The sequence below is a fragment of the Melanerpes formicivorus genome, unplaced genomic scaffold (assembly GCF_026170545.1).
Source record: "Melanerpes formicivorus ecotype bairdi unplaced genomic scaffold, bMelFor1.0.p_v2 SCAF_108, whole genome shotgun sequence".
Classification (NCBI taxonomy): Eukaryota; Metazoa; Chordata; class Aves; order Piciformes; family Picidae; genus Melanerpes; species Melanerpes formicivorus.
The window spans coordinates 959632-973560 of record NW_027142460.1 but is presented as its reverse complement, the minus strand read 5'-3'; positions in this window follow the sequence as shown (position 1 = coordinate 973560).

Here is a 13929-nt window from a genome sequence, read left to right as displayed (position 1 = left end):
CCAAGTGCCACATCCAATCCCCTCTTGAGCACCTCCAGGGATGGGGACTCCACCACCTCCCTGGGCAGCACATCCCAATGGCCAATCTCTCTTTCTGGGAAGAACTTCTTCCTAACATCCAGCCTAAACCTCCCCTGGCACAGCTTGAGACTGTGTCCTCTTGTTCTGGTGCTGGGTGCCTGGGAGAAGAGACCAACCCCCACCTGGCTACAGCCTCCCTTCAGGTAATTGTAGAGGTCAATGAGGTCTCCCCTGAGCCTCCTCTTCTCCAGGCTAAGCAACCCCAGCTCCCTCAGCCTCTCCTCACAGGGCTGTGCTCCAGACCCCTCCCCAGCCTTGTTGCCCTTCTCTGGACACCTTCAAGTCTCTCAATGTCCTTCTGAAACTGAGGGGCCCAGAACTGGACACAGGACTCAAGGTGTGGCCTAACCAGTGCTGAGCACAGGTCAGAATGACTTCCCTGCTCCTGCTGGCCACACTGTTCCTGATGCAGGCCAGGATGTCCTTGGCCTTCTTGGCCACCTGGGGCACACTGCTGGCTCATGTTCAGGCAGCTGTCAATCAGCACCCCCAGGTCCCTCTCTGGCAGCTCTCAGCCTCTCTGACCCCAGCCTGTAGCTCTGCATGGGGTTGCTGTGGCCAATGTGCAGAACCTGGCACTTGGACTTGTTGAATGCCATCCTGTTGGACTTTGCCCATCTGTCCTGTCGGTCGAAGTCCCTCTGCAGAGCCCTTCTGCCCTCTCACTGACCAACATCTGCTCCCAGCTTGGTGTCAGCTGCACATTTGCTGATGATGGACTCAATGCCCTCCTCCAGATCATCAATCAAGATATTGAACAGGCTGGGGCCCAGCACTGCTCCCTGGGGCACACCACTGGGGCCTGGCTGCCAGCTGGCTGTGGCACCATTCACCACCACTCTCTGGGCTCAGCCTCCAGCCACTTCCTAACCCAGCTCAGAGTGCTGCTGTCCCAGCCAGGGGCTGACAGCTTGGCCAGGAGGTTGCTGTGGGGGATGGTGGCAAAGGCCTTGCTGCAGTCCAGTAGTCTGCATCCACAGCCTGCCCCACATCCACCAGGCAGTCACCTGGGCATGGATGGAGATCAGGTTGGTCAGGCAGGAGCTGCCCTTCCTAAATCCATGTCGGCTGGACCTGAGCCCTTGGCAAGGCCATTTCATGACCTGGTTTCACCCTGTAAGTTTCAGCCTTCAGTTAAGTTCTCAATAAGCAGCCAAAGAAAAGGAGCTGAGAAATCTCACCCACCACTGCATTTCTGTATCCCTACCCACAGACCAACAGGAAAAGGAGCTCTAGCCATCCAGCATGCATCAGCCTCAATCTTCTGAGCTGAGTAATGCTTAAAGGCGGTAACAAAAGGCTGGCTGCAGCCTCCCCAGATGAATCACCGAAGAAGCTGTAATCAATGAAGGCTTTTTTGATCTTTGCATTTGAGTTTGGGGCATGCCTGTGTCGGTGGATTGAGCAGACACACTGATTGTGGGTGGGTGGCACATTGCACAGCACTCCAGAAGGAGCCAAAACAGAAAGGCTGTGCAAAACACAGCCTGGCTGCAGCATCAGCCCAGCTCAGTCTGTAGCAGCTGTAGGTTAGTGCCAGTGACTGATAGAGGCAGAACTGCTGAGTCCTACTGCTTGGAGCAAAGCTATCTCTGTACCTTGCTGTTTGGGGGATTCAGGTGGAAAACCAAACCCAAAACCATGACCCAAGAGTCAACAAGACATCTTACTGAGCTTGCCAGACCACACAAAGAGGATTTGGGGTATCTAGAATGACTTGGCACCTGCTACTGCCATTGTGGTGGGTTGAAATTCCACCCCCAAGATAAAATGGCCAGAGCAGCTCAGTGGAAAGCAAATGAAGCTCTATTTACAAGCACACCTACAACCTAGAGATATGAAATGTAAGGAGTATGTACAAAATATAGAATATTTACACACATATATATACAATTTATCAGCAACACAAGGGCCCCCAGGAGGGTTTGCCAACAGCTTCCCCCTGTACACGGGACAAGAGCAGAAAGGAGGAAAGCAGAGAGCTGCTTGTTAGTACTTAACCACAGCAAGAGCACAGCCAAGGTCAGCAACAGCTGAGCAGGAGCAGTTAGCATCTGCCAGGGTGAAGGAAGCCCAAAAGTAGCCAAGTTAGTTTGCAAATGGCACTTCATGTTAGACTTCAGCCCAATGGGATGATTCACACCTCACTGCCACTTTCCTTTTGACATCCAACGGTGGTTCACTTGCATTCTACCGCTTTCTATTCTGGTCTCCTTTTTCTAGGCACAGCCTAAAACTGCCACAGCCATCCCCAGGCAGAGGGAATAACCTGGGACTGGGAAGTGTGGGCAAGCGAGGGCTGAGCCTCCTGCTGCTGTTTTCTAAGGGTAACTTTTCTCTCTTCCTGATGCCTAATAAGAACAGGGAGATGCTTAATAAGGCCAAATAAAAGATGTAGAGATTAAGCTGCATCATTAGTATGCAGTAATGAGATGACTGGAGAAGATCTCTGACATGCAGCAGCTTAATTTCCATGCTTAAGCGTCTGACTTCTTCATTATGTCCACTTGAATCAGCAGTTCACCCAGGGAAATGAAATGAGTGTGGAGGAACAGTTGGCATCTTGGCTAGGAGCTATGATATGGATGTGGATTTAAATATACAAGCCTGCAGATTTAGATATTACTAATGAATGAAAGAGAGCAGAAACAAAATCATTTGCATATGCTCCTGCTTGCCAAGGATGTCACAGAAATCCTGAAAGGTAAGGGAAGAGCATCTAACAGATAGGAGAGAGCAGAGCAATCAGAATCCAGAGCTTCTCACAGCACTGCTGTTTCACCTCACAAGCAGACTCTTGGTTTCAGCAGTATAGCAAAGGTGCCAGAATGCTCTGCCTGCAATTCTGCTCCTCACAGCTTTAGGACTTCTTATCTGCCATGCTAGGAAGAAGTGTGTAGCTTCTGCATACCCTTGTCCTCCCCAGAAGCAGCCCTGACACTTCCACATGAAATCTCTCTCTGGAGCCTGTTCCAGTGACATTTTCCTCCTGGTTTCTTGGTAGATTTGGTTACAACTTTAAAACAGGTTTCTCCACCACCCCCTGCCCGACCACAGCAGATGTGGTGCTAAGGAGAGCAGTCCTGGCGTGCACCAAGGATCATGGCACTGCACTGGCATCATAGTATCATAGTATCACTCAAGATTGGGAGGGACCACAAGGATCATCTAGTTCCAACCCCCCTGCCATGGGCAGGGACACCCCACACTAGATCAGCCTGGCCACAGCCTCAGCCAGCCTGGCTGCAAACACCTCCAGGGACAGGGCCCCAACCACCTCCCTGCACAACCCATTCCAGAGCTTCACCACTCTCATGGGCAAGAACTTCCTCCTCCCCTCCAGCCTCAATCTCCCCACCTCCAGCTTCATTCCATTCCCCCTAGTCCTATCACTGCCTGAGATCCTGAGCAGTCCCTCCCCAGCCTTCCTGGAGCCCCCTTCAGATCCTGGAAGGCCACAAGGAGGTCACCTGGGAGCCTTCTCTTCTCCAGACTGAACAGCCCCAACTCCTTCAGTCTGTCCTCACAGGAGAGGTGCTCCAGCCCTCTGCTCATCCTCCTGGCCCTGCTCTGCACACCTTCCAGCACCTCCAGATCCCTCTTGTCATAGGGGCTCCAGAACTGGAGGCAGGACTCCAGGTGGGGTCTCCCCAGAGCTGAGCAGAGGGGGAGAATCACCTCCCTTGCCCTGCTGGCCACACTTCTCCTGCTGCAGCCCAGGCTCTGGTTGGCTTTCTGGGCTGCAAGTGCACACTGAGAGCTCCTGGTGAGCTTCTCCTCCCCCAGCACCCCCAAGTCTCTCTCCTCAGGGCTGCTTTCCAGCCAGTCCCTGCCCAGCCTGGATTTGTGCCTGGGATTGCCTCGACCCAGCTGCAGGACCCTGCCCTTGCTCTTGTCGAACCTCCTGAGGTTGGCTTGTGCCCACCTCTGCAGCCTGTCCAGGTCCCTCTGGATGGAGCCCTTCCCTCCAGCTGTCTGCTGCCCCACACAGCTTGGTGTCAGTAGCAACCCTGCTGAGGGTGCACTCAGTGCCACTGTCCATGGCCCCCACAAAGATGTTGAACAAGCCTGGTCCCAGGACTGATCCCTGAGGGACTCTGCTTGTCCCTGGCCTCCACTGGCACATGGACCCATGGACAGCCACTCTTTGGCCACCAAGCCAGTTCCTTATCCATCTGGTGGTCACCCATCACACCCATGTGTCACCAGCCTGCAGACCAGGCTGTGGTGTGGGACAGTGTCAAAGGCTTTGCTGAGGCACAGGCAAACGACATCAGTTGCTCTCCCCTCAGCTATTGATGTTTCACCTGCTCATAGAAGGCCACCAGGTTGGTCAGGCAGGATTTGCCCTTGGTGAAGCCATGCTGACTGTTCCCAATCACCTCTTCACTATTCTTCTGAGCCAGCAGTGCCTCCAGGAGGATCTGCTCCATGACCCTTCCAGGCACAGAGGTGAGACTGCCTGGCCTGGAGTTCCCTGGTTCCTTCTTCTTACCCTTTTTGCAGATGGGGGCAATGTTTCCCCTTTCCCAATCTGTGGGGACTGCCCCAGACTGCCAGGACTTTTGAAATATAATAGGGAGGGGTTTAGCAACCTCCTCTGCCAGTTCTCTCATCTGTCAAGGAGTTCTCTTCCTTCCAGACATGGGCTGTGATTTGGAGTCGAAGGCTGTATCCTAGCCAGGCACCTCTCAGCTTTCCAACACACACACAAGCTTTCCAATTTGCAGGAAAAATACATTTTCACCTTGATCCTCTGGAAAGAGGGTGGTTTGAGAAGCATGTGTTGACATGACTGAGGGACAGGAGGCCATCCAGAGGCACCTGGCCAGGCTGGAGAGGCGGCTGAGGAGAACCTCAGGAGGTTCAGCAAGGCAAAGGGCAAGGTCCTGCACCTAGGGTGGAACAATCCTAGAGACCAGTCCAAACTGGGGGATGATGAGATTGTGTGCAGACCTGCAGGAAAGGACTTTGGGTGCTGGTGGTGATAAGCTGGACAGGAGCCAGCAATGGGCACTTGCAGCCCTGAAGGCCAATGGCAGCCTGGGCTGCATCCAAAGCAGTGTGGCCAGAGATGGAGAGAGAGGATTCTGCCCTCTGCTCTGCTCTGTGAGACCTCACCTGCAGGGCTGTGTCCAGCTCTGGAGCCCTTCACACAGCAAGGACAGGGACCTGATGGAGAGGCTCCAGAGGAGGCTATGAAGATGATCAAGTAGTTGGAGCAGCTCTGATATGGGCACAGGCTGAGAGAGTTGGGACTGTTCAGCTTTGAGAAGAGAAGGCTCCAGGGAGACCTTAGAGCAGTCTTGCAATACCCAAAGGGAGATTGCAGGACAGCTGGGGAGGGACTTTTGACAAGGGCTTGTGATGACAGAACGAGGGACAATGGTTTGAAACCAGAGCAGGGGAGGGTTAAGTTGGAGACTAGGAAGAAGCTCTTTACAGTGAGGGTGGTGAGACACTGGAACAGGTTGCCCAGGGAGGTGTTTTGGGCTCCTTCTCTGGAGACATTTAAGGTCAAACCTGATGTGGCTGTGAGCAACCTGATCTAGCTGGAACCTTTGGCAATCGCTTCCAAGCTAGCACATTCTGCGGCTGCCTCCTGCCACAGGGAGCAGCCCAGCTGTGGTTTGAGAGCTTTGCACTGTGCCACAGAAACTGGCAACTTCTCTGGATTCAGGTTTCCCCTTGCATTTCCAGGGAAGTCACCTAACACCTAAGGTGTTCAGTGGTGCTTTCAGCTGAAGTCTTAGTGAAGTTAAGTTCTCAGGGGGAAAAAAAACCAGTAATGACAAGATGTTGTGGGAGAAACCTTCACAAACAGCTTTTTGTATCCACAGGAAGTGTTTCAGGTTAGTATTCATGGACCTGTGAACAGGTAGCAGCTACTCTGCTGTTGGAAAACAAAGTCATGGAGTCATGTGGAGAAGCACAGCTGGCTGAGAAACATGAAATCCTCCTCAGAAAATGACACCAGAAGGGGCAGGCAGAAATGCCAGGTGATGTGAGCACAGCCCTATGAGGAGAGGCTGAGGGAGCTGGGGTTGTTTAGCCTGGAGAAGAGGAGGCTCAGGGGAGAACTCATTGCCCTCTACAAGTGCCTGAAGAGAGGTTGTAGTCAGGTGGGGGTTGGTCTCTTCTCCCAGGCAACCAGCACCAGAACAAGAGGACACAGTCTCAAGCTGTGCCAGGGAGGTTTAGGCTGGAGGTGAGGAGAAATTTCTTCACAGAGAGAGTCATTTGCCATTGGGATGTGCTGCCCAGGGAGGTGGTGGAGTCCCCATCCCTGGCGGTGTTCCAGAGGGGATTGGATGTGGCACTTGGTGCCATGGTCTAGTCATGAGCTCTGTGGTGACAGGTTGGACTTGATGATCTTAGCAATACTGTGAGACTGTGATACTGTGATGTGCTTTCATAGCTGAAGGTGAAATGAGCCTTCCAGCTGGCATCTGAGCACCTCACAGCTGTCCTCACGGCACCCATTGCCCACGGAGCCTTCCCTGGAGCAGGATGATGCTGGTGGGGGCAGAGCTGCACCCTGGCACATCTGTGAGGGGAGGGCAGGGACTGTCCATGGCCAGGGTGAGGACACACCTGTGGCTGGTTTCTCTTAATCTGCTACATTTCTGTTCATTGTATGGAAGAGTAGATAAATGCAGGTGACCAAGCACTCAAGAGCTTGTCCCAAGAAATGCTCAGCAAACCACTCTTTTTCTGAATGCCAGCAGGAAAGGTCTGGCAAGGTGAACACAGGTCACTGGGGAGCTGCCCAGGAATAACATAGAATCACTGAATTGTCAGGGTTGGAAGGGACCTCAAGGATCATCCAGTTCCAATCCCCCTGCCACGGGCAGGGACACCTCACACGACAGCAGGTTGCTCACAGCCACATCCAGCCTGGCTGCAAACACCTCCAGGGATTAGGCCTCCCTCATCAATGCTGGACCTGCTCCAGCAGGTCAGTGGACACCAGAGCTGGTGGAACAGTGGAACAGGCTGCCCAGGGAGGTGGCTGAAGCTCCTTCTCAGGAGATATTCAAGGTGAAGCTTGACAAGGTCCTGGGCAACCTGATCTAGTTGGGGATGTCCCTGCTGACTGCAGGAAGGCTGGACTGGAGGTGTCTTTGGCCTGGATGACCTTGGGAGGTCCCTTCTGGCATGGACCATAATATGATTCTAAGCTGCAAAGTGCTTGATTGCTCTGTTGGTGGCTGGTGATGTAACCCAGTGGTTGGTGATCTGGATGAGGGCAGATGACACCAAGCTGGGGGCAGGAGTTGATCTGCTGGAGGGTGGAGAGGCTCTGCAGAGGGACCTTGCCAGGCTGGACAGAAGGGCAGAGGCCAAGGGCAGGAGATTGAAGACATCCAAATGCCAGGTGGTGCACATTGGCCACAGCAACCCCAGGCAGTGCTACAGGCTGGGGTCAGAGTGGCTGAGAGCAGCCAGGCAGAGAGGGACCTGGGGGTGCTGGTTGATGGTAGGCTGAACAGGAGCCAGCAGTGTGCCCAGGCAGCCAGGAGGGCCAAGGGCATCCTGGCCTGCATCAGGAAGAGTGTGGCCAGCAGGAGCAGGGAGGTCATTGTGCCCCTGGACACTGCACTGGTTAGGCCACACCTTGAGTCCTGTGTCCAGTTCTGGGCTCCTCAGTTTAGGAAGGAGGTTGACTTGCTGGAAGGTGTCCAGAGAAGGGCAACAAGGCTGGGGAGGGGTCTGGAACACAGCCCTGTGAGGAGAGGCTGAGGGAGCTGGGGTTGCTTAGCCTGGAGAAGAGGAGGCTCAGGGGAGACCTTCTTGCTCTCTCCAACTCCCTGAAGGGAGGTTGTAGCCAGGTGGGGGTTGGTCTCTTCTCCCAGGCAGCCAGCACCAGAACAAGAGGACACAGTCTCAGGCTGTGCCAGGGGAGGTTTAGGCTGAATGTTAGGAAGAAGTTCTACACAGAGAGAGTGATTGCCCATTGGAATGGGCTGCCTGGGGAGGTGGTGGAGTCATCATCCCTGGAGGTGTTCAGGAGGAGACTTGATGGGGTGCTTGGTGCCATGGGTTAGTTGATTAGGTGGTGTTGGATTTTTTGATGGGGTGGACATGATGATCTTGAAGGTCTCTTCCAACCTGGTTTATTCTATTCTATTCTATTCTATTCTATTCTATTCTATTCTATTCTATTCTATTCTATTCTATTCCATTCCATTCCATTCCATTCCATTCCATTCCATTCCATTCCATTCCATTCCACCTTCAAAAGTGTGTGCTAGCCCAAGCACCTGGAAGGCAAGTCTTTATCCCCCAGTAACTATCCCCTCTGGCTTCTGCACATAGGAAGGTTTCCATTTGTCGCTTTCCTGTCCCTTCAGCTCACAGGTGGTGATGCTGGAGCAAGCTTAAGGAGGACAGGATGGAACTGCACACAGTGGTAGCTTGCCTGACTGCATTTGTTCTCCACTGCTCCTCAAAAACTAACAATTATGTGTGGTTTGTAGTATTTTTCTGTAGCCTAGCAATGCGTAGGGCAGCAGCAGATCAGATTCAGTCCCAGAGAAAGGCTTCATTCCCAGCCGGTGTGTGGGGGAGAGGCACACTCAGCCCTTTCACTGGGTTATACAAAGGCCTTTCAAACAAGTTCCATTTATGGTCTTTATTTTGTTTACTTTAAGCCCAATGGTTCAATGTAAGCCCAAGCCATGGCATACACCAGGCAGCTCAACCGTGAATCAGACCAACCTTTGGTCTTCAGGCACTTCTTCTCTGAGGGAAATAAAACACCAACCACGCCTCCATCGCCTGCCCTTTAGAAGGAGATCTGAGAAAGGAGATGGCTTAGTTGCTGCATGGAACAGATCAGTTCAGGGAGAGGAGGCCTTTTGCCCATGACAAAAGCAGCAAGGATTTAGACACAATTCCTTTAAAAAACATTTGCACTCACCTTTTGTCTGAGCTGGCTTCAGTCATGACTGAAAGAGAAAATGGTGGTGTGGAAAAGCACTCCAGAATAGCTTCCAAACTCTCCCATGTCCCAGGAGTGCTGGAAGGCTCCCCTGGCAGGCCTTGAGGGGGGGGTGGGGGGGGTGGGTCTTGGGAGGTATGTTTGGCTCAGTGTCTAAATTAGAACATTTCCTGAGCTAAGCAAAACCTTGGCCCTGCTCTAGACCAGTCACAGCAGGAGGGCCTGCACTCTGTGTGTCCTCAGTCATCTTCACTGCAGTGCTTTTCGCTCCCTGCTCAGCTTTTCCACTCACCCTGTGCCTAACTCTCAGGCTAGGATTTATCTTTCTTTGTGGCATGTGTCAGGGATGAGTGACACTATTTGGGCTCCAGCCTCAGGAGCCAACGCTTCTCCTTCTAGCCTCTGTCCACACAAGCCCTGCACAAGAGGCATGAACAAGAAAGAGAATCATGAAGATGGGGCCTTAGACATTCTGAAGATGGAACACAAGCCAAGCCCCAAAGACAAGCAGAGAACAGCCTGCACTGTTGTGCTGGGTTGAAATTACCCCCCAAAATAAAACTGCCAGCCTAGCTCAGTTGGGAAGCAAATGGAGCTCTATTTGCAAGCAGGGTCCTGCATCTGGGTGGAGGCAATCCCAGGCACAAATACAGGCTGGGCAGGGACTGGCTGGAAAGCAGCCCTGAGGAGAGAGACTTGGGGGTGCTGGTGGACAAAAAGCTCAGCAGGAGCTCTCAGTGTGCACTTGCAGCCCACAAAGCCAACCAGATCCTGGGCTGCAGCAGGAGAAGTGTGGCCAGCAGGGCAAGGGAGGTGATTCTCCCCCTCTGCTCAGCTCTGGTGAGACCCCACCTGGAGTACTGTGTCCAGCTCTGGAGCCCCTATGACAAGAGGGATCTGGAGGTGCTGGAACGTGTCCAGAGAAGGGCCACAAGGATGAGCAGAGGGCTGGAGCACCTCTCCTGTGAGGACAGACTGAAGGAGTTGGGGCTGTTCAGTCTGGAGAAGAGAAGGCTCCCAGGTGACCTCCTTGTGGCCTTCCAGGATCTGAAGGGGGCTCCAGGAAGGCTGGGGAGGGACTGCTCAGGATCTCAGGCAGTGATAGGACTAGGGGGAATGGAATGAAGCTGGAGGTGGGGAGATTGAGGCTAGATGTGAGGAGGAGGTTCTTCACCGTGAGAGCGGTGAAACCCTGGAATGGGTTGTGCAGGGAGGTGGTCGAGGCCCCGTCCCTGGAGGTGTTTAAGCCCAGGCTGGCTGAGGTTCTGGCCAGGCTGATCTAGTGTGGGGTGTCCCTGCCCATGGCAGGGGGGTTGGAACTAGATGACCCTCGTGGTCCCTTCCAACCCTGAATGAAACTATGAAACTATGAAACTATGAAACTATGAAAACCACACCCTAGAAATATGGAAAGCAAGGAATATGTACCAAATACACAATATTTGCAGGGATTTACAATTTCTAAGCAACACAAGAAACCCCTGGACAAAACCTGGGGGAAGGAGGGGCTACCAATAGCTTCCCACTCTCCCCCCTAGGTCAAGGGAAAAAGAAAGAGGAGAAAAGCAGAGAGTAGTTTGTTAGCCACAGCAAAGAAACTCAGCCAAGGTCAGCAAGCCAGCTGAAGCTACCTGAGAGCATCTGCCAGAGTGAAGAGCAGAGAAAGAGTTTATACAACTAATTTCCTGTTAGTTATCAGACCAATGGCATTACTTAGACCTTATCATCTTTATTCTTTACATCCAATGGTAATTTATTTACATTCCATCACTTTCAACTCAAGCTCTGTGGAAAATTTCCTAGGCATCAGCCTAGGAAGGTCCTGCAGCTGGGGCAGGGCAATCCCAGGCACTGATACAGGCTGGGCAGGGACTGGCTTGAGTGCAGCCCTGAAGAAAAGGACCTGGGGGTGCTGGGGGAGGAGAAGCTCAGCAGGAGCCAGCAGTCAGCACTTGCAGCCCAGAGAGCCAAGCAGAGCCTGGGCTGCAGCAAGAGAAGTGTGGCCAGCAGGGCCAGGGAGGGGATTCTGCCCCTCTGCTCCACTCTGCTGAGACCACAGCTGGAGCTCTGGGGCCAGTTCTGGAGCCTCTGTGCCAGGAAGGATCTGGAGGTGTTGGAAGGTGTCCAGAGAAGGGCCACGAGGAGGAGCAGAGGGCTGGAGCTGCTCTGCTGTGAGGACAGCCTGAGAGAGTTGGGGTTGTGCAGGCTGGAGAGCAGAAGGCTCTGAAGAGACCTTCTTGTGGCCTTCCAGGATCTAAAGGGGGGCTCCAAGAAAGCTGGGGAGGGACTTGTGAGGGTGTGAGGGAGGACTGGGGGGATGGAGCAAAACTAGAAGTGGGGAGATTGAGACTGGATGTTAGGAAGAAGCTGTTGCCCATGAGGGTGGTGAGAGCCTGGCACAGGTTGCCCAGGGAGGTGGTGGAAGCCTCCTGCCTGGAGATGTTTGCAGCCAGGCTGGAGGTGGCTGTGAGCAACCTGCTGCAGTGTGAGGTGTCCCTGCCCATGGCAGGGGGGGTTGGAACTGGATGATCCCTGAGGTCCCTTTCAACCCTAACAATCCTATGATTCTAAAACTGCCACAACTGTGGTGGCCTCTGCAGTGCAGTTTGGCCCCTCTGCAATGTGCACCTCACATGTCATCCCCCTAAAAATGGGCAGAAAAAGAAATGGCCAGGAACCTGGTGATGCTGCTAAGTGCTGTTCTTCTCAGAGGAGCATCATGGTGTGCTGAGGTTCCCCCTGTGCCAGAGCCAGCAGGTTCAGACCAGCTGAAGGCAGAGTGTGGTGCTGGGGTGCTTTGAGTGGTCATGAGCAGCCAGGCTGGGTGCTAGAAGCAGGCAAGCCACAGGATGAGCACTGCCCCTTTGCTGAAGGGCCTGTGCACAGTACCCAGCACAACACAAACACATCCTGGGTGGCTTTACACCTGCTGCCCAGGGCTGTTGTGCCTCCTTACTTTCCAGGCTTCATCAAGAGGATCACTGCCCTAAGGCTGATGTTGTTTCTGGTGTTTGGATTGCCTTGCACAATTTCATATCATAGGATGTTAGGTGTTGGAAGGGACCTTCAAAGTCATTGAGTCCAACCCCCCTGCCAGAGTAGGAGCATGGAATCCTGCACAGATCACACAGGAACACATCCAGACAGGGCTGGAAATGCTCCAGAGAAGGAGACTCCACAACCTCTCTGGGCAGCCTGTTCCAGGGCTCTGGGACCCTCACAGTGAAGAAGTTCCTCCTCAGGTTGAGCTGGAACCTCCTGTGCTGGAGTTTATAGCCATTGCCCCTGAGGGTGTTGAGGAACTGGAACAGGTTGCCCAGGGTGGTGGTGGCAGCCTCATCCCTGGAGGTTTTTAAGGTCAGGCTGGATGTGGCTGTGAGCAACCTGCTGTAGTGTGAGGTGTCCCTGGCCATGGCAGGGGGGTTGGGACTAGATGATCCTTGTGGTCACTTCCAACCCTAACAATTCTATGATTCTGTGATTCTATGATTCCCCTTGTCCTATACCAGGGTGCAACTGAGCAGAGCCTGTCCCCTCCCTCCTGACCCCCAGCCCTCAGCTATTGATAGACATTGATCAGATCCCTCTCAGCCTTCTCCTCTGCAGACTGAACAGCCCCAGGGCTCTCAGCCTCTCCTCCCCAGGCAGTGCTGCAGTCCCTTCAGCAGCCTTGGAGCCCTCCCTTGGGCTCTCTCCAGCAGATCCCTGTCCCTTCTGAACTGGGGAGCCCAGAGCTGGATGCAATATTCCAGGTGAGGTCTCCCCAGGGCAGAGTAGAGAGGGAGGAGAACCTCCCTGGCTCTGCTGGCCACACTCCTCTGAATGCAGCCCAGGACCCCCTTGGCCTTCTTGGCCCCCAGGGCACATTGCTGTCCCATGCAGAACTTGCTGCCCCCCAGCACTCCCAGGTCCTTCTCCAGGGGCTGCTCTCCAGCAGATCATTCCCAGCCTGTCCTGCTGCAGTTACATGGTGCTGCCCTGCTCACTTTGGCAGGCCAACTGATCCTTGTGATCAGGTCTTTCCTCGCTGCAATGGGACAAGGAAAGGCACACAGAAAATTGCTCCCCTAACTTCTCAAGGCAGAGAACCCATGCCACAGCAGACTGTGTCAGCTGAGCATGCAGATGGACCTGAGGCAGCTTTCCTTTAGCCTGCTCAGGTGTTAGTGGCATCCAAACTGCAAGTGTGTGGCCAAGTCAAACCTGCCTGGGAAACGAGATAAACCTCCTAGCCTTTGTAGAACAGAATCATGGAATGGAATGATAGTCATAGAATGATCCAGGTTGGAAGGCACCTCCACAGGTCATCTAGTCCAAACCCCTCTGCAGTCAGCAGCGACAACTAGATAGCAGCCTGTGCAACCACTGCTAGACCTGCAAGCTCTGGGTGAAAGCAGCTGGGGGACCCTGTTCACTGTGCTGCCCTCAGGATTTATCCCCAGTGTCCTGGGTGCTCACAATGCTGACACCCGCAGCAGGAAGGAGAGGGAGAGCTGCAGCAGTGGTGAGCTACCTCACTTCAACATCAAAGACCATTGCTCAGCCTCACTCCCTACAGCTGCTCTCCAGTTTTTACCCACGTTTTGCTTTAAGATGTTTCTTCCTCATTGGAGAGGGTACATTAAATTGTGCTAAGCCAGACGTGGATCCTCTGCCAACTAATCTGTCTGACTGCCTCACTTTTAGCTACAGGCACAGCTGGGTGTAGAAGTCAGTCCCCAGCTGGAGGTCTCCAGAGGGGTGTTCCCAAGAAACCAAGACACTACATGGTCCTTCTGCCTTGAAAGATATATCTCCTTGTAACAGTTTGAAGGGGGAACTTTAGCCTAGATCCTGACTGGAAAGGCTCACAGGACCACAGAATGTTAGGGAAGGGACCCAAAGAGATCATCCAGTCCAACCCC